At 37.0% G+C, this 25,757-nt stretch overlaps 1 protein-coding gene across 3 annotated transcripts in view; it reads right to left on the reverse strand.

Annotated features, from left to right (window-relative positions):
* The window catches only part of MACROD2 (mono-ADP ribosylhydrolase 2), a 1,930,060-nt gene that overhangs the window by 1,594,997 nt on the left and 309,306 nt on the right, over positions 1–25,757 (reverse strand). The gene's annotated exons all lie outside the window — the stretch shown is intronic.

Here is a 25,757-nt window from a genome sequence, read left to right on the forward strand (position 1 = left end):
CTAATTAAGAATGACCAATAGTTTTCACTTACACATGTGCTTTCTTTGGCTTTGTTTCCATTTTTGCTGACTTTGCAAAGCTAAGTATATATTGAATTTGATGATATTGTGTACAGAAATAAAATGTATCAAACCAGTGAATTAAGACGAAATATCAAGAGAATAGACAGAAAAACTAGAAAGATGTGGAGTATTTGCTCTGTTGAAATCCTAAATGTGAGGTGAGCCAAGAATCTGATTGGAATTCCACTTCTTATCATAGACTATCCCTCTCAGACTCAACTATGCAGCACATGCTGAACCACTTCTGGGAGTCTGTTTCTATTTTGAAGGTATTAAAATAATGCCAAGGACCTCACACAAATGAAATATATAGTTATCAAAGGTTAAAACCTTCTTGTGGGAAGTTCAGTGAAGAAAATTGGGACATAGAATGGGACCACGAAGAGGATGGCCCTGATTTGTAAGTAAAGGGAATTTATTGAGCTTTAAATTCTACAGTTTAAGAACTGCAACTCTGTTTTCTTTTCCATGGTCTTAAATAATCAGTATAAATTCATCCAAGGGGATAAGGATAAATAAAAAGAGATGTGAACAAGTACTTCTTCAATCTCTTCTATGGTTATTGATCTACTTAAGTTTCTAAAGCTCTTTAACCAAATTTCATAATTTAGCTTTTCTTAGAAAATAATACATTTAATCCAGATTCTCAAATGAATAGATATCACATTCTCTTATCACTTTCTTAACCTCTGAAATTGTATTCATGTTCTCTTTCTCATCCTTAATTTATGGTTTTGGTTACTTAGAAATGAGATCTGCCAAAGTTTGTTAGTTTTCCTGGTCTTTTGATCAACGGCTCAGTTTGATTATTTCTGTTTTAACTTTTGTCCAGTTCCCTCCTATTACATTTTTTATGCTTATGTTGTTCTATTTCCTGGATAATTTTTTCTACTCTTATTTTTTAATAAATGCATTTGAGATTATATATTTTCCTCTGCTTATTGCTTTGGGTATATTACATAAATTTGTGATTTCCATTTTAATTTCCTCATTAGTACAGTTGTTAATAAGAGTATGTTATATTTTTAAATCTTCAACCTGGATAGAAGAATTTAATAATCCTTCTACTATATTTTAAAATGAATACATTTCCATTAAAGAATGAAGTTATATGAGAATTCCCTCTCAGCCTATTTATGAAAGTCCCTGTATTTGAAAAGAATATGTATCCTCTATTACTTATCATATACTCTTTCCCACATAATATCTCTGAATTACATAAGTATTTGAACAGACTGGAATCTCAGAGAGATTGCTAACTAACCTATCTAAGTAACCTATATAAGTACTCACTAAGTAAGTGTTGATGCAAAAGTCAAACTCAGATCTTCCCAAAGCATACACGCTTAATAACTATAACAGATTGCTTCCAGAATTATCAATTCCCTTATCTTTCTCTCCCCAGTAGACTATGAATTCACTTACAGCAAACCTTATTTTACTCTCTATCATAAAAGCTGTGATAATCTGTTGCTTTGGTCAACCCCAAGTGACCACTCCTCCTAGCATTCATTCTATTGTTCAGTGCCTTCCTCTTAAATTGGACTGGCCTGAGACTCACTAAAACATGGCTTGTTGATTCCACTTTTGCAAACTAATAAGAGTGCACATAAAAAATCAAATTACCCTGCTGGAATGACCACTAAGACAGGAGAAGCAGAGAGGCCACACAGAGAAGCTACATGGAGAGAGAAGTCCTGAAACTGAATGGACGAGGGAAAAAGAGCCAGCTGACAAGGAGAAGCCACAGTTCTACAACCTCAGCAAAGCTGCTCCAGGCATCCTTGCTGAGTAACTAAGTGTGAAGAAGCCAACTCGGAGGATGGAGCTACAGTACACATTGTGTGGAATAGAGACAGTCCTCCCCTGATTTCTACCCAAATTCCTGAATCATAGAGTCTCTGAGAAATAACAAAGTGGCTATTGTTTCTAGTTACTTAGTTTGGGGATAATTTGTTATATAGCAATTGAAAACCAAAACAGTAACCAATAGAGTGAGCCTTCACTAAATATTCTCGAATAAAAAACAAATGAAGGTAGAAGAGGGAATAGAGGGGATAATGGTGATAAAAAAAAATAAAATTTTAAAAATGAAAAATGAATGAATAATGAGTAAATAGGCAACTTGATTTATCATGGAGAGTGAACTTATTTTATATACATAAGGAAAGCAATTTTATTTTTCTAGTGGAATTATTTCAAGTTCATATGACAGTATAACACAGGACAGCATGTGGTGGTGGTTGAGTGCAGTGTTCTACATCATTCAACAGCAAGTGCTCATTACAAGCTGCCTCTGTACTAGGCCCTGTGCAGGGTTCAGAGATTATGATGATGAGCAAAACCAGACAACATGTCTGGCCCCATGAAGCTCCCTGTGTTGTAAGAGCATGGACAAATGATTATACAGAAGTCAAACTGCATACTCTTATGAAGGCCATAGAGGAGAGGACATGTAATTAGAATATATAGGCGTCCAGGCAAGCTGATGTGGTCATGGAGGTCAGGGAAGGCATTCAAGAGGATTTGATGTCCAGATAAATCTGAAGAACATGAAGGATTAAGGTGAAGAAAGAAAGGAAGAGTAATGTTGGGAGAGGAAACCTGTGAGCAAATGCTAGCAGTGGAAGGGAGTCGGGCAAAGACCTCTTAAAAATGTATAATAACCACAGATACAACATGTATATAATAAAAGTATTTTTATTATTTCGTTACTTAATAACTTCACTTGATTTTTTATCATCTCAATAGAGTGACTGCTCACCAGTCAAATATGTAAAATGAAGTAAATAATTAGAAAAAAAAACATATTTTTTTCTTACTCTAATAAAAAGGCACATTCAGATAGCTACAGATAAAATATAATCAGTTATTATTTTTAAAACTTACATAAAGGTAGATTAGCCTAAAAATATTCTGTATTCAAGGTAAAGAAGGTCACTATAAATTGCTCAAAATCACAAACTATTAGAGCACAAGTTGTAATTAATATGAAGCATGAGATGGAAATATTTCCCATGAGAAATAATTCAATAGTTTCATATTTAAATGTTAGGATTCTAAGCAAATCTCTTTTATACTTAATAATTCCCCCTGAATTCAAAATGCATATAAATTAATTAATAAATACATATTAATAACCTAACAAGGGCTTAATTTTTAGGATCTTTACCTGCACATTTACACTATAACGTTTGAACATACTACCACATAGATTACATTTCTCTACTAAAAACGCAATGTTTACCTAATAAAGCACAGAAACATTCTTTAGTAGTTTCTTAGGAAAAAGAAACTATAGTTTTTATGTCTCCCTTGAAAGGAAATTAAATAGAAAATCCTGCATTTAAATAACACTAAGGCAGTGACACCAATGGATTTGGGGCCAAGAAATTCAAAGTTAAAGCTAAAGCTGGCACTCTGGCCCTAAAACAGGCTATTGTCTTGCCCCCTACCCCAGCCTTGCAAATTTAATTAAATCCAAATTCGAACCCTTTGATTTAAGTGGTTTAGAAAACTCCTATAGGAATTTCATCCTCTAGATGGCCTTTTGTGCTCCACTTCCTCTCATGCGACACAAAGAGTCTATGTACATTTTTTTTTCCTCTCTTAAAAAAAAAAAAAGAGAGAGAGAGAATTTTGGATAAAGGAAATATTTTATCTCAAGTATTCACTGTCTTCCCAAATCCTATGAAACAAAACTTTGCCCTTAAAGTCCTTTAAGTCTCACTACTTGCACAATCCAGGCTGAAATTTCACCAAAGTACGCTTCTGCTTATTTAACTTAAGTGTGTTTTTTTAATATTCTTCAATGTGGATATGATTTTTCTCCAATTAACATTGTTTTCTAGTAATAAAAGAGACTATATGACATGAGAATTTAATTACAACATATACATTAATACTTTCCTCCATATTATTCTTAAACATTAGTTTGTAAAATATTAAATAGCAGGCTAATATTAAAGTTTAAAATAACATTTCAAAATGGTTAAAAAAGTTAATTTCCATTTATCTCTATGGTAATGGTTTCTCACTGAAAAAACTCAACCAATAAAACAATTGGTTTTAACTTCACAAGACTTTATATTTCATTCTGTTAAAAATAAATCTGGCCTTAGCCTCCCACATTTATTTTCACCAGCCAAACATTTTTAAGTTGCACAAAAATTATAAAGTGATCTTTCATTTCACCTAAAACTGCGTGTAGATAAAAATGGAGTGTATTTCCACAATATGCATTTATCAACTATATTTTAGATAAATGAGGGTGGTGGATTTAGTAAAGTACAGAAAAAGACCTAGAGATCCTATACTCTAAAACAAATATATGAGGCCCTGGCCGGGGAGCTCAGTTACTTAGAGCATTGTCCCAACACGCCAAGGTTTCAGTTGGATCTCTGGGTAGGGTATATATAAGAAGCACACAATGAATGCATAAATAAGTGAAACAAGTCTTTCTTTCTTTCTTTCTTTCTTTCTTTCTTTCTTTCTCTCTCTCTCTCTCTCTCTCTCTTCTCTACCCCTTCCCCTCTCTCTCTAAAATCAGCCAACAAATCATTTGTTAAAGTAAATAGGAAATAAGACCTTATATACATATGTCATCATTGTATTCAAGAAATAGCACATATCTTGTCATGTGATAACTAAGCCCCCAAAGTAAACTACAAGTGCTAACAGTAAACATGACATAGTAGACAGCTCCAAGAGCCCCTGGCCCGCAGAGTCATCAGGAAAACAAGCAAAGCTGTCAGAACCAACTATGGCGGAACTCTGGGAAACGGTCTGAGGTTTATTTTTCTATTTTTTCTCTCTCCACTAATTTTCAGAGAGAGAGAGAGACATCTATGAGGTGCCTCCAGCAATCATCCCAACTGTGAAACAAACCTGCAACCTTTTGGTGTACAGGACAACGCTTCAACCATCTGAGCCACACCAGTCAAGGGCCAATCTGAGGTTTATTAACAACCAAGCAAATACTGAATCAAAACAAAGGAAACTTTAAAACAGCAGAAACACTTTTTGATGTTTTCAACTGTAGGCTTTGTACAAGCAACATGCTCAGGTTAATCCCGAGATGGAAAGCGGCCTGGCAAAGTATTGAAGGCAAAAGCCAATCTGCAAAGACTGGAAGTAGTTTTGGAGTATCTTTTCCTATTTTCTTATTCTTTCCTTTCTTTATTTCTTTTTCTCCATTACTCATTCTCTGTCTCTCTCTCTCTCTCTCTCTCTCTCTCTCATTTTTGTTTGTTTGTTTGTGCTACTTATTATTCAAGTTAATCTCTGTCAAGAAACTAGCTGAATGTAAATTAAAAGAATGCAGACCTCAGAGACCACATGTGACAAAGAATACAGACTTACAAAATTAAATAAAAAGTCACTAAACAGTTACAGCTTAGAGCAAGCAAAAAAAAAAAAAACACAAAAAAAATGGGAAGGGAAAAAAAATCTGGTTTTCAAACTTACCATATTATAATATTAAAACTGTCCAGTTTTCAAAAAAAACCACTCCAAAACTATGAAGCATGTAAAAAATAAAAAACTATGGTCCATTAACAGAAGAAATAAATAGAAACTAGCCTTGAGGAAGCACAGACATTGAACTTATTAGTCAAAGGCTTTAAATCAACTGCCTTAATAAATCAAAAGGCTAATGGAAACCATAAGTGTGATATATAAACAAATAGTCTATCAAGAAAAAGAGTGAATTTATAAAAAGGAACCAAGCAAAAGTTCTGGAAATGAAAAATTCAATAACTGTAATTAAAAACTCACTAGAGGTTTCAATTGAAGATTTGAGCAGGCAGAAGAAACAATCAGTGAATGTGGAGATAAATGAACAGAGTCTAAGAGAACTTTGGGACACAATGAAGCATACCAACACATTTGTAATGGTAACCCCAGATGAAGAGGAAAGAAAGAAAGAGGCAGAAAAAATATCTGTAGAGATAATGGCCAAATATTTCCCAAGTTTGATAAAATACATGAGTCTACACATTCATGAAACTCAGAGGACTCCAAGAAGGGTAAGTGGAAAGATACACACAGAGCCACGTTATAATCAAATTGTCAAGACCCAAGAGCAAAAAAGAATCTGAAAAAAACAGCAAAAGAGAAGCAACTCATCACTCATTCAAAAGATCTATAAGATTAACATCTGATTTCACACCAGAAATGATGGAGGCTGTAAGGAAGCTAAAAATAATTTAAATTGTCAAAAAAAATTGTCGACCAACAGTCATATATCTGGCAAAATTATTCTTTAAAAATGAGGAGAAATTAAGACAGTCTCAGAAAAATGAATGCTTAGTAGAACTGCCCTTACAAGAAATACTAAAGTGAGTCCTTTAGACTAAAATGACAGTACACTGGAGAGCAACTTAAAATGATACAAAGAAATACAGAACTCTGGTAGAAAAAGTAACCACAAAGTAAACTAAAAAGCCAACATTATTGTATGTTTGGTCTGTAACTCCTCTTTTTATTTACAATAGGATTTAAAATACAAGTGCATAAAGCAATAATTACCCAGGTTAATGGATACACAATGTAAAAAGCTGTAATCTGAGATGACAATAACATAAGCAGGGAGGGGGGCTGTACAGGGGCAGTGTTTCCATATACTATTGATCCTAAATTGACATCAATTCAAACTAGTTTGTTATGAGTTTAGGATTTTGATTGTAATCCTCATGGTAACTACTTAAACGTTGTTTTTAAATATATATGTTTATAAAAATAAAATGAAAATAGAATTTAAAAAATTAATTGAATAGAAAAAAGGTAGTAATGGAGGGAAAGAGGAATAAAAAGGGTACTAGGCATAGAAAACAAATAGCAAAATGGCAGAAGGAAGCTCTTTCCTATCAGTAATTACTATAAATGTAAATAAATTAACTCATCAGTCAAAAGTCAGAAATTGCCATACTAGATTTAAAAAACAACAACTACAACATACTGGTAGTCAGAGATTGGCAGAATAGATTTACAAATACTAACCATGCTACAACTATATGCTATGACAAGAGACTCACTTTAGATCCAAAGATACAAATAAGTTAAAAGGGAAAGTTTCTGAAGGAAAAATATAATCAATTCAAACTAGGTTGTTATGAGTTTAGGATTTTGATTGTAATCCTTCTGGTAACCACTTAAACAAAATACAATTTAAATCAAAAATTATTATAAGTGACAAAAGACAATAAATAGATAGACAATGAATGGATGGATGGATAGATGAATAGGTAAAACGATCAATACATCCAGAATTTAAAACTATAAACATATATGCACCTCACAACAGATACCCAAAATACATGAAGCAAATATTGACAGAATTGAAGAAAGAACAGTTCTACAGTAATAATTGGAGATTGCAACACTCCACTTTCAACAATAAAGGAGTATCTACACATAAGGCCAGTAAAGAAATAAGAGGCCTTGAACACACTATAATCAAACTATACCTAACAGACATATTGAACATTCTACCAGAATAAAAATTCTTCTCAAGTGCACATGGAAAAATTTCTAAAACATACCATGTTGGCCCAAAACATATCTTAATAATTTATAAAGATTGACACATACCAAGTATCTTCTCCAATTAGAATGAAATGAAGCTAAAAATCCATAACAGAGGGAAAGCTGGAAAAATTCACAAATACCTGAAAATTAAACAACTATACTCTTAACTAACCAATTAGTCAAAAGGAAATTACAAGGAAACACTAGAAAATAACTTGAGACAAATGAAAATGAAAATATACAACATATGAAAATATTTTGGATGCAGTGAAAGCAGTGTTCAGAGTAAACGTTATAATGGAAAATCTCAAATCAATAACCTAACTTCATACCTTAAGAAACTAGAAAAAGAACAGTAAACTAAAACCAGAGCTAGCAGAATGAAGGAAATAAGAAGATTGCATAGGTAAATGAAATAGAGAATAAAAAAGGAAACAGAGTCAATTAAACTAAAATCTTATTGAAAACATCAATAAGATTGACAAACCTTTAGTTAGGCTGAGAAAAAGACAAATAAATGAAAATAGAAATAAAAGTGGGAACATTACTACCAACCCTAGTCAAACAAAAAGGTTATGAGAGAATACTATGAAAAATTGTGCACCAAAAAATTACATAACCTAGAGGAAATGGACAATTTTCTAAAAGCATGCAAACTACCAAAACTGACAAAAGCATAAACAGAAAATCTCAACAGACCTATAATAAGAGATTGAATCAGTAATGAAAATCCTTTCAACAAAGAGAAGCCCAGGATCATATGGCTTTATAGGTGAATTCTACCAAATATTTAAAGAACAATTAACACCAATCCTTTCCAACCTCCTTCAAGAAATAGAAGAGAAATGAAGACTTCCTAACTTGTTGTGTAAGGCAAGGCATACTCTGAACCAAAACAGAATAAAACACTAGACAAAATGAAAACTATAAACTAATATCACTTATGACTGTGAATGGAAAAATTAAAAAATGCTCAACAAATACTAGCAAACGAGACCAAGAGTATATTAAGAGGATTATAGCCATGACCAAGTGGGATTATCCCAGGAATGCATGGGTCATTTGACAAAAGGCAATCAATCAATGCAATGTACCACATTAATAGTAGGGAGGGGGAAAAAAACCACCACATGATCATCTCAATTGATGCAGAAAAAGCATTTGACAAGATCAGACTCCTTTGATTAAAAGAAAAAAAGTCAGAAAACTAGGGAGTAAAAGGAACTTTTCCAAAATAATAAAAAGAAATTTTGCAAAATCTATAGCAAGGGTCACCACTGTTTTCAACATTGTACTAGAAGTCCTAGCCAGAGCAATTTAAAAAAAGAAATAAGATGCATATGAACAGAATAAAAAGCAGTAAAACTATTTAAAACTATCACTATTTGTGACATAATCTTACATATATAGAAAATCCCAAAGAATCTACAAAAAATTTTACTATAGATAACTGATTTCAACAAATAAGATTAATATAAAAATCACTTGTGTTTATTCATATCAGTAATAAACAATCCAAAGACATAGAAAATCAAATTCTTTTATAATAGCACTCAAAATAATAAAATACCTAGAAGTAAATGTAATGATAGAAATGAAAGATTTGTATTATATAAACTATAAAATGTTATTAAAGAAATAAAAGGAGACTAACTAAATAGAAGGGTATCCTGTATTCATGGATTGAAAGTCACAATATTATGAAATGGCAATATTACCTAAAGAAATCTACAAATTCAATGCAATCTCTGTCAAACTTTCAATAGTTTCTTTTTCACAATTAGAAAAAACAAATTTTAAATTCATATGGAATTGTTAAGGGCCTGGAACAGTTAAAACAATATTGAAAAAGAAAAACAAAATTGCAGGACTCATACTTCTCAATATCAAAACAGTAATCTAAATAGTATGTTATTGGCATAAAATAGATATACAAATCAATGGAATAGAATTAGCAATCCAGAATTAAACCCAAACATATATGCTCAACTGAATTTCAACAAGGGTTCTAAGACTATTTAATGTGTAAAGAATAGTATCTTCAGCAAATGATACCGGGACAACTGGATAGCCGTATACAAAAGAATGAAGTTGGATTCTTCCCCATTCCATGTATAAACTTTAATTTCAAATTAATAGATAACCCAAATATAAGAGCCAAAACCAACAAACTTTTAGAAGACCCCATATATCTTCATGAACTTTGATTTGGCAACCGACTATTAGCTATAATACAAAAGTACAAGCAATGAAAGAAAAAAATAGATCAATAGGAGTTCTTCAAATTAAAACTTTTGTGTATCAAAGGATACTATCAAGAGAGTGAAAAAAACAACCCACAGAATGGAATAAAATATTTACAAATCATATATTCTTAAGGGTTTAATATCCAGAATATATATTAAAAAAAACTCTTACAACTCAAGAATGGAAAATCAAACAATCAAATAAAAAAATGGACAGAGGACTTGAGGAGACAATTTCTATTTCCGAAAATATACAAATGGCAAACATGTAAAGACCCTCCACATAGTAGTCATTAGGGAAATGCAAATCAAAACCAAGAGATACCCTTTCACACACATTAGGATGGGTATAACCAAAAATGTAAAATAACAAATGTTGAAAAAGAGTTAGAGAAATTGGAGCCCTCACACATTGCTTTGGGACTGTAAACTGTACAACTGTGGCTCCTCAGTTAGACATGGACTTGCAATGACCCAGCAACGCCACTGCTAGCATCTCCACCCAAGAGAAATGAAAACACATTCACCTAGAATTTTGTATACTAATGTTTATAGAAGCTTATTCTTAATAGTAAAAAGGTTGAAACTACCCAAATATCCAACAACAGATGAATGAATTAACAAATTTTGGTATATATGTGCAATGGAATAGTCTTCAGCCATAAAAAAATAATGAAGGACTGATAGATGTTATGGAAAAATCTCAAAAATATTATGCTAACTGAAAGAAGCCAGACACAAAATATATAACCCCATTTATGTGAAATATCCAGATTAGCAAACCCATAGAAACAGAAAGCAGATTGGTGGTTGCCAAAAGCTGGGAGATACAGGAAAATATGTGGACTAACTGTTTAATGGGTCTGGGTTTCCTTTTGAGGTGATGAAATGTTTTGGCACTAGATAGAGAGGTTGGTTGAAGAACATTATGAATGTGCTAAATGCCACTAAATTGTCCACTTTAAAAGTTAAATTTTATGACAGTGACTAGCATGTAGTAAGTTATTATTGTTACTCGAACATATTTCTATAAACAAAAAGACAATATTCAGATCTGTAAAAACTCAGATACTCCAGAATGAAATCTTAGTATTTCGTCTCCTGGAAACGAATCTATTGGACATTACAGAAGTGGACAACTGGGCCTACTGCACAAATTATCAATACTGAAGTTATAAGCATGACCTTTATTTAACAGCCAGAAAAGGAAGTAAAATGTGCATGTAAACCAGAGATCTCAATAAATGCAAACTTGAAAATAAACTTGTGCTGGGTACACACAAAGATAAGAAAATGCTAAGGTGAGTTGTGGACCAAACAATGTGGTGGAAAGAAGCACGTATTCTTAACTACTGAGCCTTTTTTCTCCTCTTCCCCATGCCTACTAGCTCTTCTTTTGGCATCCAGCTCATAGCCGTGGGGGTTTCTAGAGAACCTAGTCTGCAGATCATTTTGATAAAAATGGTCAAAGAGTCATGTAGGAGCAGTTAAATCACCACTTTCCACATACTGGAATGACATGCTTACCAGAAACAGAAGTCTGCTATTTAGAAAGCATGAGGAAGTACTAACTTTCATTTTTGAGGTTTGAGGTTTTATCCTTAAGTATCAATCATTCAGTTAGGAGTGAAATTTTAATTCATTAAATTCAATTCTGCAAAAGTACATGGATGATCTATTCTATGTCCAGATCCGTGCTAGATTTCAGGACAGAAGCTGAGGCCGGGGAAGGCGTGTTGAAAGCCATGGCAGCACACTCCAATGCGAGAAATGCAGATACAGGAAGGGACCACAGTCTCCGTTTCCTCGTGTTATGGGGACACCAACAAATGTAGAGGGCTGCAGCGAGGCTCTGACTAAGTGGAATCAAAAGTATCTCAAAAACTTTACAGGACAGTTTAGGGATGGCAGATACTCCTCCTTTCTGGAGGCAGTAAGCATACACTCCACCCCCCTCATCAAACCTGGATGTGACCTAGGATACTTAACAGTCCTCAGAGAGCTCCCATGAACAGATCAGCTGTGGCACATGACTACATAGACAGTATAAATGAGAGGAGTTATTATCACTGAAAACTGAAAAGGTGAATTCAATTTCCCAAATCTCCTAGGTATCACTATAGCCCCTGGACACTAGGAAAGGCTAGGAAGCCCCATTTTTCAGATCTTAGTTCAGCAGCTTCTGTCCTGCCCAGGGGATATTTTCCTTTTATTGCCTCCCTGAAATCAAAGATGTCTGCTAGAAATTAAATAATCCTTACTAGAATCTATTGAGTGTGACCATAAGCCAAGCACCACACTAAACACTTGACCTACCTTGTATCAAACGCAGGGACAATTACAGAATGTGATTTTCTAAAAGGAGGAGTTTCTGAAAGGCTTTTCTAAAAGAAATGAGGCCTGATTATAGCAATGACTAACAGTAAATGAGGACTTTATAGCTTGCAACTGGGTCTGATAACCACAATAACCCATTTGCTCTTTCCAAAAACTGCTTGAGGCTGGTGGGGGTAGCTGGTAACATCCCCAGGAGAGATGAGTGACTCACCCAAGTTCTTGTTACTAATAGCAGTGCAGGGTCTGCAACTCTCTGCTAGATTCCCAACACATTAGCCTTGACTTTCAGACACAAAGAATATTGCACAACGAGCCTGAAGTTTCATAACTTACTGCCTTACCTTCCTTTCTGAAATCTGCCTTGCCTTTGGTGTTTGTATGTGACCTCTGAAAGGATATCCTGCAGATAGCTACTTATCTTCTCTTGATCTAATGTAAATATTTCCAAGCATTGGTGCAAAAAAAAAAAAATCACCTAACACAAAATTTCCAAGCACTATAACTTAAAAAAACACACACTCATCTGCAAGGCAATAAACAACAGTGGGTAAAAACTCGGGTTCTAGAGCCTGGGAATGAAGCCAGATTATAGTACTCTGTAACCTTCAGCAAGTCTTTAACCACTTTGTTCTAGGCTGTGAAAGGGGATGATGGTATTCACTACCTCATAGAGGTGTCCGGAGAATTGAACAAGTTGATATCAATAAGTACAGTGCTTAGGATAGGACTTGGAACCTAATAAGTGCTCAAGAAATGAAAATCCTATTTAGCCCCAAATCTACCATTTTGTAAACTGTCCCCTTCAAGTAAATGAATCTACTTGAGAAGTTGCATTCACTCCTTTTTAAGTCCCCACGGTGACGGTTTACTCCTGAGTACTTTACTTTTTCCTAGATATGTAACAACACCTGCCACTGAAGAGCAAACTAAATAGTTATGTTGTTCCTCTTTGAAACAGATCCTTCACTTCATATTTTACTCTGCTTTCACCTCAAAACGATGAAAAGGGGAAATGGCCTTCCCCTTTCACAATGAAAAACTTTCCCATTTGAAAGGCAGAAACATATTACATTTGCAAAGATGAGTTGAATATTTCAAAAACTATGCCTGGCATCTATCAGAATGAGACAGATTTAAGTCAAAGAGGCAGCTTTGTGTGAGATCAGGGGCGGCGGAACCAAAGTTTTTGGAGGGACAAAATCTTGAGAACACTGGCTTATTTGCAAGTTCATTTGCATGAGTCTTGTCAATATCAAATGTACTCACATATTTACTGTGTGCCTGCGTGACCTGATAGATGAATAGAAATTGCTCTCTGTCCAAGTTCACCAGCAGTAAAAGTCAGCAGCAGCTGTTTGCAACCTACAGTTAGTTCTAAGGATAAGGCAATGAAAACCACATTTCATGGTTTTATGGGCTATATTTGGTGACTGAGGTTTGTCCTAAGGAACCCTACCTTTAACCTATAAATATTTAAGAATAGAATCATTTTTCCTTTCTTTTCTTACATTCTAGAGGTGAAAGCCACTAGACATATGATCAAACTGAGAGAGGACTGTAATGGGTTTTCATCTTTGACTAAAGAAATTTTACACAGACGTTTTATATGTATTGAATATAAAATATTTAAATACATTGTAAAAATTGTTAATCCTTTCATTTAAATTTGTATTATAGTAATAAGAGTTATATTTCTCAATGTTTAATATACCTGGACTAAAAATTAAAATAGAAAAGATTTAAATACTTATAAATTCATTTAAAAATAACAATAAACCCAGAGTCCTTTTTAAAAAAAAAAAATATATATATATATATATATATATATATATCTTTCTTTATTGATTTCAGAGAGGAAGGGAGAAGGAGAGAGAGATGGAAACATCAATGATGAGAGAGAATCATTGATCAGCTGCCTCCTGTACGCCCCCTACTGGGGATCGAGCCCGAAACCCAGGCATGTGCCCTTGGCCAGAATCGAACCTGGGACCCCTCAGTCTGCAGGCTGACACTCTATCCACTGAGCCAAGTCAGCTAGGGCAAACCCAGAGTTCTTTTAAATAAAAAGCATATTTGGGGGTGGGGGGCAACTATTTTACAAACAAACAAAACATTTATTCAGAAGAGCAGCATTGTTTTACATTTCTGCAAATCACTTTAATGTCTGAAGTAAGAGAAGAGAACTGGGCTACCATTTTTACTCTGGCATTTTCAATTTCCTATGATATCACAGATTACAGAGCTTCTGTAAGACTCCACATGTATGAAAGAACAAGAGTGAAAAAGACAAATAACATCTTACTACTATCATAAAAATAGTTCTGAGCTTACAGAGCCTCTGCAGGAGTCCTACGTTTCATTAGAAACCACCACTTCCAACACAACATCACAGAAAAATAATTATTATTCAGAATATATTTTTTAAAACTGCTACAAATCAATTAGAAAAATACAAATAACTCGGTGGAATACAAGACAAAGAACATAAATAAGGCATTTCACAGAAAAGAAAACCCAAAGGACCTATAAAATGTCTGAAAAGTTGTGCAACCCATTAGGAGCAGAAAAATACCAAGGAATACAACTAGAATACCAGCTGTTTCGTGCTCACCAGATTGGCAAAAACAAACAAAACCCCTGAGAAGTAAGGACTACTGAAGCGAATGTTGCAACTATTTTAGAAATATAGCAAACCCTGACAATTGCCTATTGGCCACCCACTCTCCCTGTTCCTCCTTCCTAATAGCATATTTTATTCAGGGGTCCCCTTTCTCCTGATAACATTCATTAAGGGAAACTGGCCCTGTCCCCCAGCTAGTCATCACTATCTTGTTTAACCTTATAAGTAATCAGTTTAGGCATTGAGCTGTTATTCCATTTTAGTCAATAAGATACAAAAGAAAGCCAGGTAGGGGAAGTTTCTAGGAAACTGATCATTGTTTTGACTGCACATGATTTCTTGAAACCATGAGGAGAGCAAGCCATTGAATCAATGTATTGAACGAACCTAGAGCAGCCCTACCTCTGGACTTCTTGTTATGTGAGGTAATAAATATCTTTATTTAAGCCACTTTGAACTCCATTGTCTGTTATTTGCAGCTGAAAGCACCCAGATAAAGAGAAGAATCTTGCAGTATCTAGTGTAGTTACCTATACCTATAGTGATCTCCTAAGACCCAGAAATTCCATTTCTAGGTATAAAAGCCCGAGAAGCTGACCCATGTGGAGTAGGAGATATGTAGAAGAATGTTCCTTATAGTCCTGTTTGTACAAGGGACATTTGGATGCATTTTTGCAGTTAATTAATAGATAATTTAATTATTATTAAAATAAGTAATAATTACTTTTAATTATAATAGATAGGTAATTATTAACACTAATGTATTTGTAATCCCTTTTTCTGTCCTTCCGGTAGTGAGGATACCACTACCTTGAATTATGAGATCAAGTCCACCCACTCTAAACCAACAAGCTAGAAAAAACTCAGGTCACTGACTGTGTGAAGGGCCATGCCAACCCTGGATTATCTATCTGGACTTTTATACAGGAATCAACTTCTATATTGTTTAAGCCACTCTGACTTTAAGTTTTTGATGGCTGACAGTTCATCTTAATTTTAATTAAACAAATAAATGGATTAAAAATGTACCAATAAATTATGACAGTGGATGCCTCTGGGGAAGGAAAAAGGTAACAGGATAAGTGAAGAAGCTAAGCAATTTTATTATATTCTTACTAGAGGCCCAATGCACGAAATTTGTGCAAGAGTAGGCCTTTGCAGCCATGGCGGCTGCCTGTATCCCTCCGTTGCAGCCACAGTGGTTTCCTCGATCTTGCGGCTGCAGCCCTGGCTTCATCCAGAAGGTCATCCAGTCTAATTAGCATATTATGCTTTTATTATTATGGATATTCTATTTTTAATTAAGAATCTAAAGCAATAATAAATAAATTAAATTGAATGTTATTCTTCATTGATTCTACGTAGTGTACCCTTCATTGTTGTGTTATTTTCTGTACGTCCCTGTGTTTAACTTCTCAAAAAAATAATGACATAGACAAAGTTTACCAAAAGAAAAAAAAGAAAAAAGGAAAAGATAATGCCTTCTTGCCCCAAAAGAAAGAAAATGTGCACCGTCTATTTTTACCAAAAATATACATACATACATACATACATACCCCCCAACCCCCCCCCCAACACACACGTATGTATCAAGATACAATTTATCTCCTATTAAATTGAAAATTAATACTACCCTGTGATTCTGAGAATGCTGGAATTGGGAGAATACATCCTTTTTTAGAGCAATCTTGTAACTATAGCAAATTCATTAAAAGAATGTCAGCTCTACCCTGGCCAGTGTGGGTCAGTGGGTTGGAGCATCATCCCTTGCACTGAAATGTTGTAGATTCAATTCCTGGTCTGGGTACATGTGGAGGCAACTGATAGATGTTTCTCTCTCTTTCTCTCTCCCCCTTCCACTCTCTCTGAATCAATTAAAAACATGTTCTTGGGTGAGGATTAAGAAATAAAAGTCAGTTTTATGAACCATCAACTTTATCTCAAAGAAGTTACCTCAATAAACTCGATTGAGTACAAAGATTTAGCTAGAAGCATTTTCATTGTAATCATTATAATTTTGAAAAATCAGAAAGAACACAAATGTCCAGCAAGACATGCTAGTAACATGATCACTATCTATGCAAACAATGGTAAAATGGTATGCTCCCATTTTAAGTGGTGTTATCCAGGTATATTTGATAATGCATGTTCATAAATTTTTAAAGAAAAAAGTTAGAAAGCAAGTAAGTTATAAAACTGAAAGGCTATATGTAACACCCAGTGACACTGGGTATTGGGAATTCACATTTTTATATTCATCTTATTATGATCATTATTTTCTATCTTTTAAAAACAGACTATTAAACAGTATCATTTAATGGCTGTTGGTAAACTATAAAGTAAAATGCAACAGTTGATTGCAACAAGTCTAATGGAAATAGACAGTAAGTGATCAATTCATTTCTGATCATTAAAATCATTTATAGATGGTTCTGAAAAGCTTAGTCTCCTGAATCACTCTCTTATCTCTTAAATAGTGTTCACTCATTTTAAAACTAGAGGACTGGTGCACAAATTCATGCACCAGTGGGGTCCCTCAGCCTGCCCTGGAGGATCAGGCCGAAACCAGCTCTCCGACATCCCCCAAGGGGTCTGCATTGTGAGAGGGTACAGGCCAGGCTGAGGGACCCTGCTGGTGTACTATTGGGGCCAGGGAGAGATGCAGAGATGCAGGAGGTTGGCCAGCTGGGGAGGAACTGGGGGAAGGCTACAGGGTGTGTCTGGCTCATCTTGCTCAGTCCCAACTGGCCAGACCCCAGCAGCAAGTTAACTTACCAGTCGGAGCATCTGCCCCCTAATGGTCAGTGCACATCATAGAGACTGGTTGACTGGTCAAATGTCTGCCCCCAGTGGTCAGTGCATGTCATAGCAAGCGTTTGAGTGGCCTTAGCATATCGTTAGCATATTACACTTTGATTGGTTGAATGGCCAACTGGTTGACCAGACACTTAGTATATTAGGCTTTTATTATATAGGATAAGTTTGTAAACATCACCTATTGGGGGATATTGAGAGGAAAATACAATTAGCATATATTTCACCAAAATCAAGCCTTGAGACCAATAGGACAATTGGAGGTTTCCTTTAATTGATGAACAAAGAAATTTGTTTGTTTACTAATGAAGGATATTTTTCATAAAGGACAGGTCAAAGGAAGAAATGAAGTTCAGAAGAGCAAAGTGTAAACAGAAACGCATGTTAGGATTCTAGCATATTATATGGTAGGTGCTACATCCTAAACTGGTATAACTTTTTTCTTAATATTTTCTTTCATGTACTTTTTAATACAAATTACAATGAACCCTTAATGCCAGGTATTTTTATTCCATGTTGTAAGACCTATATTTGTTTTGGTTTCATATTTTGGATGGCTCCATTGCTTCCACTGACATTATAGTATTAGACTACATGTTAATCAGGATACAAACCAGAAGCCTCTGAAAGCTGCTCCACATTCCTGGTGGACATGTGGGTGACTTCACTGTGGCATGTGGCCTCATACATATACCCCTTTTTAATGGTCGTGGTTTAGTTAGGTTATACCAGTTCTCTTGGCAAGTACCAGATTTCACTCTCCTGAAGCAGATGATCTCCTTTTTATAGAGACTCTTCCTCAGTCAAGGGATTGCATTCCCAGATGCAGAATAGATAATAACTTGGGAATCCCATGGACTCGCCTGGAAGCCTACACCTAGCAGCTCTTGGAAAGTATCTATTATTTTCCCAGGAAGGGCCTAAGAAGGGAATGAGCAAAGTCATGTCATATTCCTCAATACCCCAAAGTAGTAACATATCTCCATATTTAAATATCCTTTCCCCTTCTCTGCAATCAAATTTTACTATTTTAGCCTACACTTAGCTTTCCACCACTCTTTTGCATATAATCACCATTATTGGAATACTAGTTTCATTATATTGATACCACTATTTTGCCCAAATCTTTGTATGCCTGTTTTCCTTATTGGCCTCTATAATTCAGCAATCTCCTCTGTCCTTCCCTAAGATGCATTTACCACCACAGTAACAGATAAGGAGTTCAAAATTGACTTACTCTCTTCCCCACAAATTAACATATTATTGTTTGTCTCATTAGCTTTGATTCTCTCCTTACTAGCACTTCAAAAAATTTTCCTTCTTAAATTCTGTCAGTCTCATTTCAAACCCAGTTTTGTAGCTCAGAGTGCATTGGTTAAATTCCTCCTGACTTTCTCACCCACAGACTGAGAACTGGTTTCTTTGTCTTTTCTTTGGGATTGCTCAGGAACCTATATCTAGCTTCGTGAGATGGATCTGGCCCACCCAAAATCTATTTGTGAGTAGATAAAGCAACTTTAGAAGGTTGGTTATGAAGTGTTTGGAAAACATAGAATGAGTCAAAATGACAGGATTTATTTATATAGCATACCTTGCCATCCTATAAGCATTTTTTGAAAAGTTGTGGGAAGACAGGGCAAACTAGGCAACAAACTCCAAGGCCCTTGTTACAATGCATGTTCTACCTTTCCTTTTTTCACCACTTTTGTTCTTAGTGTCTACTGAACATTCTCAAACCAAGACCTTCCTGTGACAACCTCACCACCCATTCCTTCCAACCAGCTAATTCAGAGACTTACTTGGAAGTAAAACCAATCTAAAGAAAATGAAGAGGACACTAGTGAGATAGATAAAGTGCATTAAAAAATTGTAAGCTTTTTGAGCCTACAAAGCATCTACTTCTCTTAGAACTACATACAGATATCATCTTCAGAGTGCTCAGAACAAGTTCTTAGACTGGCACCTGCTACACAATTATTAGATACCAGCTATTTTTTAAATGGAGATAGTAATATTGTATTATTTAGTCAAGAAAAGAAAAACATTTTTTGTTTTTTCAAGAATACAGGATATAAATATGATATAAAAGTATTGTATACTTACTTAACATTTATAATAATTTATTTTTACATTTATAATATTTCTTTCTAAAATAAAGCTACCTCCACTTTCCATCAAAAATATATTTCTATATTCTGTTAGAAAAGTATTCTCGAAGCACAGAAGATGCAACATATTTTTCTCTAACTTCTTCTAAATATAAGACAGAAAGATTTGTTTGCAAAGAACAAATAATATCAACAATGACAACATTAATAATGATAATGTTAATAACTTTACTGAATTACAGGGTATAAAGTATAGTTAAAACTGTTAACTTTTACCACACTTAAAATGCTAAAGTAAAATTAAAGTAAATGTTTTAAAAAGATATAAATCCTACTTTCAAAACAGTTTAGGCATTTAAAAACCAATGTTAAATTAGCATTTTTAACATCAACTGTCTGTCATTCAAATTTTTCCTCTTCTTTAGTCAAAGAACAAGCTTTGCTCTTTGTCAATAAGATATGATCTGTTAAGCTTACTTCTGACTTGCCCCAGGGAAGAAGGGAGCACAGAATTACCCATGGACACTTCAGAGTGACAAATCTGTTCTTTGGGCCACTGAGGAAAACAAAGAGGGGCTGCATGGGAAGCAACTCAAAGAGTTCCATATTGCTTCTATGTAAACATGAGAATTAAACAACTACCATAAGCTTCTCAGCTTTGTCCTAAATAAAAATGATTAACTTTACAAATATAATTTAATATTTTTAAATTACTTTTAATTCACCATCATTTTTAAAATTAAGAATAAATGATCATTAAAGGATACATTTTGGCATTATCTGTGCTCTTTTAATAAAATTTGTCAAATCCAGATCTTGATTTTTAAACACACATAGATGAAACCCTAGCTAGGCATTTATATATTTGTAACACTAGCACATTTTAAATGTCAAACAAAAGGAATAAAGCCTTAACTACTGAAAGAATTATAAGATGCTTTTAAATTCCCCAAATGTAAGGTTATTAAACACTCAGAGTATGAAGGAAGTGAAACAGAGGGGACTATACATGTACTTAATCAATATATAACATCTGTGTCATAAATCATACTCAGAAAAATAGATTTATATTTTACAGGAAATTATCCAATGGTAAATGTGACTTAGTTTTAACTTACTTTTATTTAGAATAGATATTATAGAACATTCACTTTATTCCAAATCTAATTGATTGCTAATACTTTATCCCTTTAAAAAATCTTTAAAATAATCAATTTATACCAGCTCCCAGGGCAAAGAAATATTAACTGTAGTAAATCTGCTTCTCCTAGATAATACCAATGAGGGGCAATTTCCGTAGTCATTTATAAACAGACATAATATTAAACAGTCTTTGAGTCTACTTTAAACATGTGTCTTTCAGCATGAGACATGTTTATGTACCTAAGTAATTTGTGAAAGGGCGAGGGCTAGGTCCTCCATCTTGCCCCAGGGTAGGGGCTACGAACTACTCTGCTAGCCACACCCAGGCGGCAGAGCACAGTTCTTTCTCCTCCCCTTACTCCAACCCCCGCTATAAAATCCCCATCTCTATGCAGGGTTCGGTCTCTCAGCCACTTGGTTTGCCGTTGTGTCAGTGAGTCTGGTGGACAGGGAGCTCAAGCTAGATTGAAATACAGATTCTTATGCTTTTGCATCGGATTGGCTGGCTCCCTGATGTGGTTTCTTGGAAATCTTGAAATCTGGGCATAACATTTGGGGGCTCGCCCGGGATTCCCAAGACCATGTAGGGATCCTCAATCCGTAGAATCTGCGTGGCCGCGGTAAGTGTCTGTGTGTTGTGTATTCTATCCTGTGTGAGCTCACTTCTGAAATCTGTATTCGCCTGCATTGATCTCTTACGTGGATGCACGAGGATCACGGGCGGGAGGAGTCGGGGGACGCCTCGGCCTACCATCTGTAGGGGTGTAATTTTGCTTCCGCGGAGTAGGAAGGTCTGTAGAAACCTCAATCTGAGACGAGGTGGGTCGCTCCCACCGGTTTGGCATAATGCCATCGTCTAGTTGCTTCCATGGAGTTGGAAGGCTGTATTTTGGGGCCCATTTAGTTTTCTGTGTTTATATGTTTCTTTCTGTGAACTTACTGGACAGACGTTATGGAATGGACTCAGACTGCTCCTTTGGGTATTGTGATTGATCATTTCAAGGAGATTGGGGGAGGCTTTAGAGCTCCCTCAGGAGTTAGGAAGTTGTTAAACTCTGAATGAATGTCTGGTGAAAATATGTGAGTGTAAAGGCAGGGATCACTGTGCCTCGGGCCGCAGGAGCCGCTTGCTCTGCAGTCGGGGGCAGGTGTGCAGGAGCGCGGTGCGCGGTGAGCGCAGCCCTCGCCCCGGAGCCCGGCCACGCCGCGGGCCCAGGCGGCTCAGCGGCTGCGGCGGCGACGGGCCAGCGTTGGCCCCCGGGGTTATGGTGAGCGAGTGGTGCCGGGCGGGACGTGAGGGGCGAGGCCAGCACGTTGCTCTCGGGAGGCGGGTCAGGGGGGAGGTCCCCTGCGAAGCCTGCGGGCCGGACACCTGGGGGGCTGGCGGCGGCGGCGGCAGCGGCAGCGACTCTGGACGGGAGCCGGGCCCTTCCCGTGGTGATCGCCCCAGCTAGATCACAGAAGTTAAATGTAAAAGTTTTAAAATGCATCCGGGATTTCTGTGCATGTGTAAGGGGAAAGGGCCAGTTTAAAAACGAGTGCGCATAGTTTTAAACTGAGCTTGACCTTTTGCTGTGTACAGAATAAAAACCCGAGACTGTTTTGGCCTTAAAAAGTGGCGGAGAAGAACCTGACAAAGAAATGTAGGCTGGTTTCCCAAGGTGATTTAAAATAGCTCTTTTGAAATTTCCCACCCTGAGGCAAGTACCACCAGGAAGTTGATAGTCAAATTTACACGTGAATAGCTATGGGGTTTGCTACTTGATTTCCCCAGCAGAAAAATTGTGACCATTTTGAAATTTAGCAGCTATGCCAGGCTTATTGGCTGGAAACTTAAAACTTTTAAGTTCAAATCATCTATGAAGCAGGAAGTGTGCTTGCCTCTCGGATTTATTTTTAAAGTACAATTATTTCAGGTAGAAACTGGTTTCATACTGATCTTAGAAGGCTCCAGTTCAGTGTTCTGGAGACCCAGGGTTTGTTTGTTTGTGGTGAATACCGTTTCTATCTAAATAAGACATAGGTCAAGAATCCTGTCCTGGAATATGGGAAAGGGAAGACCCCCACATCTGTTCCTGTCAGGCCCCCATCAGGGGACTTGGGCGGTGTCCCTGTTATCTGCTCAAGAGCCCAAGACTGTAAAAATACTTGTTCACTGAAAAGGTGTAAATGTAAATGTTTATTTGATGTTTGTAAGCATCTCTGTTTGTTTGCTGGGAACTTTGCTTTGCTATGTGATATTCTGTGCTGGGTTGGGATTTTGGAATTCTAGGGTAAACTTAAAAGGTATTTGTGGCTTTTCTAGTCTGATTGGGACATTTAAGGATGGAGCTCACAGTTCTCAAGGCAAAGATTTAATGGGCCCTTCCCCCCTGCCTGTGCTGAATTAGATAATACAGGCCAGTACTAATTAAGGAAGACAATGGGCCTTCGAATCTGTAAAGATAGACGGGAATGAAGCTGGTCTAATGTACTGAAAGGGTTGGGTACCTGTTACTGCTAGCAAAGGAGGGGCTGATACTTCATCCTAGCGCACTCCCTTGAAAGAGGCCTGGTTGCTGCTCTGCCACAAAGGGAACTGGTAGAAACAAACCATGGAACCTGGTGGGGGCCATGGAGTGAGACCCTCATGAGGTCTGAGAGTGACTGGAGCAGCCGGCCACCATGGAGCCCTGGGGAGAACCAGAGCTCCTGGTGTGGCGCCCAGAGGCAGTAGCCTCGACTCCCCCACTGCCTGTGGGCCTGGAGGTGAAGTTGGGGGCCCTGATGCTCCTGCTGGTGCTCACGCTCATCTGAAGTCTGGTGCCCATCTGTGTGCTACGCCGACCGGGAGCCAGCCCCGAAGCCTCAGCCTTCTGCCAGAAAGTCCTGAGCCTGGTAAGCTGCTTTGCCGGGGGTGTGTTTCTGGCCACCTGTCTCCTGGACCTGCTGCCTGACTACCTGTCTGCCATAGACGAGGCCCTGGCAGCCCTGCACGTGCGACCTGGGTCCATCACACCCACGTCCGGTCAGCGGACCCATCCATGATCCGGAAAGACTTCGTCACCAAATGGAGTGTCGATCGAGATCAACGCAACCTGCTACCTGCCTGATGCTGGTAACATTGCTCGCGACTCAGATGATACCTGCATCTTCATGAACATGGCTCCCAAGAGACAAGGACAATTTATAGAAAGGCCAAGAATAGACTTTAGTAGGATTTGGCTGCCTGAAGCAGCCATGATGCCAATATCATGTTTCATTGTATTGATATGTTATATTGACCTTTAATTCTCTTGCAGGTTTGAATGTGTGCTGGCTGTCCTGGAAGGGAACTATGTGGGGTGACCCCCAAAAGTAAAGAATGGCTAGCTGCCAAGAGGACAGGTGCCCAAATGGGCAGGAACAGTGCCCATCAGGTTTTGGTCTCTGTTGAGAGACAGCTAACAGTTGGCAGCCTGTAATACTATCTTGCAGGCCTTTGTGACCATGCCCATGTCAGGGGTAGCAAGCTGGAAAAGGCCTGTTTAAAATAGAAGGTCTGAGGCATGGTTATGCATAGAAAGAAAATTTAATGCCAACAATTACTGTTTTATCAAAAGGAATTGGCAAGAAAAGTCAGAAAATCTTAGAGTAGATCAGTATATTTTTCTTCTTGTGTAATTCCTCCAAAATTTGGCAACGCTAAATAAGTCATGGCAATACATTTCTTTGCATAGATTCAATAAGACTGGTTCCTAATAGTGGTTTTATTAACGGAAAACTTTGACGGGAGTATCATGTTTTAAAGAGCCCTGTCTGAGCTCTAAAGACTTGAAGCCAGTAAAAATGCCACGAAGAAAGCCTGGTATCCTGCTTGGAAGCCCTGAAGATGGCTGGCGCTGGAGCGTCAGGCCCATGCCCTACCATCACTGGCGGTTGGTAAGAGTAGAAGGGGAGCAGTAGGGATGCCTCTGCGTTCCTGCGGAACCCCCACACACTCTGGGCCACAACAAGTAGGAGGGCTACTGAGATGGGCTTAAAGCCTAGAGCGTGGGCTCAGGTGGAGTTGCTACAGGTGAGGAATTCACCTAACTCAGCAGATACTGCAGGCGGGCCTGATGGCAGCTGGGTGGCGTGGCTTCCTGGCCCTACGGGGCACATTAAGATTCAACCATGAGATTCCAGCAAAGGTAGTCAGTTACCATTCTTGTTGTGTTTATGCAAACATCAGGACAGTAGATAAATTAATCTTGATTTGGCTTTTTGATAGCCATGGAGGAATTTTAAGAAGAAAAATCCTATTTCAATAGAAATTGTTAAAGCTAAAATGGTTTCTTTCCCTTCCACCAGACCATTTGTTAAGATATGCCCAGTACGGGCCTCTAGCAACGGTGGAATAGAAATGCAGTCCGTCTCATGATTGAGCTGGAAGTTCCAAGACAAAGGGGGGAATGAAAGGGCGAGGGCTAGGTCCTCCATCTTGCCCCAGGGTAGGGGCTACGAACTACTCTGCTAGCCACACCCAGGCGGCAGAGCACAGTCCTTTCTCCTCCCCTTACTCCAACCCCCGCTATAAAATCCCCGTCTCTATGCGGGGTTCGGTCTCTCAGCCACTTGGTTTGCCGTTGTGTCGGTGAGTCTGGTGGACAGGGAGCTCAAGCTAGCTTGAAATACAGATTCTTATGCTTTTGCATCGGATTGGCTGGCTCCCTGATGTGGTTTCTTGGAAATCTTGAAATCTGGGCATAACATTTGGACTGCAGAGACACAGCAACCAATCCCTAAAAGAGATCATCTTTAACACGAGAAGAACTACAGAACTGTTTCCAGAAGTAAGAAAAATTTGACAATTTCAAGAAACCTTGCTCTCAGAAAGTCTTTTGTATACTTAAAATTAGCACCAATACTCTACAAAAAGTGAAACAATGAGGTGATTAA

The sequence above is a fragment of the Myotis yumanensis genome, unplaced genomic scaffold, assembly GCF_028538775.1.
Source record: "Myotis yumanensis isolate MYYU_CA2020_CCGP unplaced genomic scaffold, mMyoYum1.0.hap1 SCAF_7, whole genome shotgun sequence".
NCBI classification, from domain to species: domain Eukaryota; kingdom Metazoa; phylum Chordata; class Mammalia; order Chiroptera; family Vespertilionidae; genus Myotis; species Myotis yumanensis.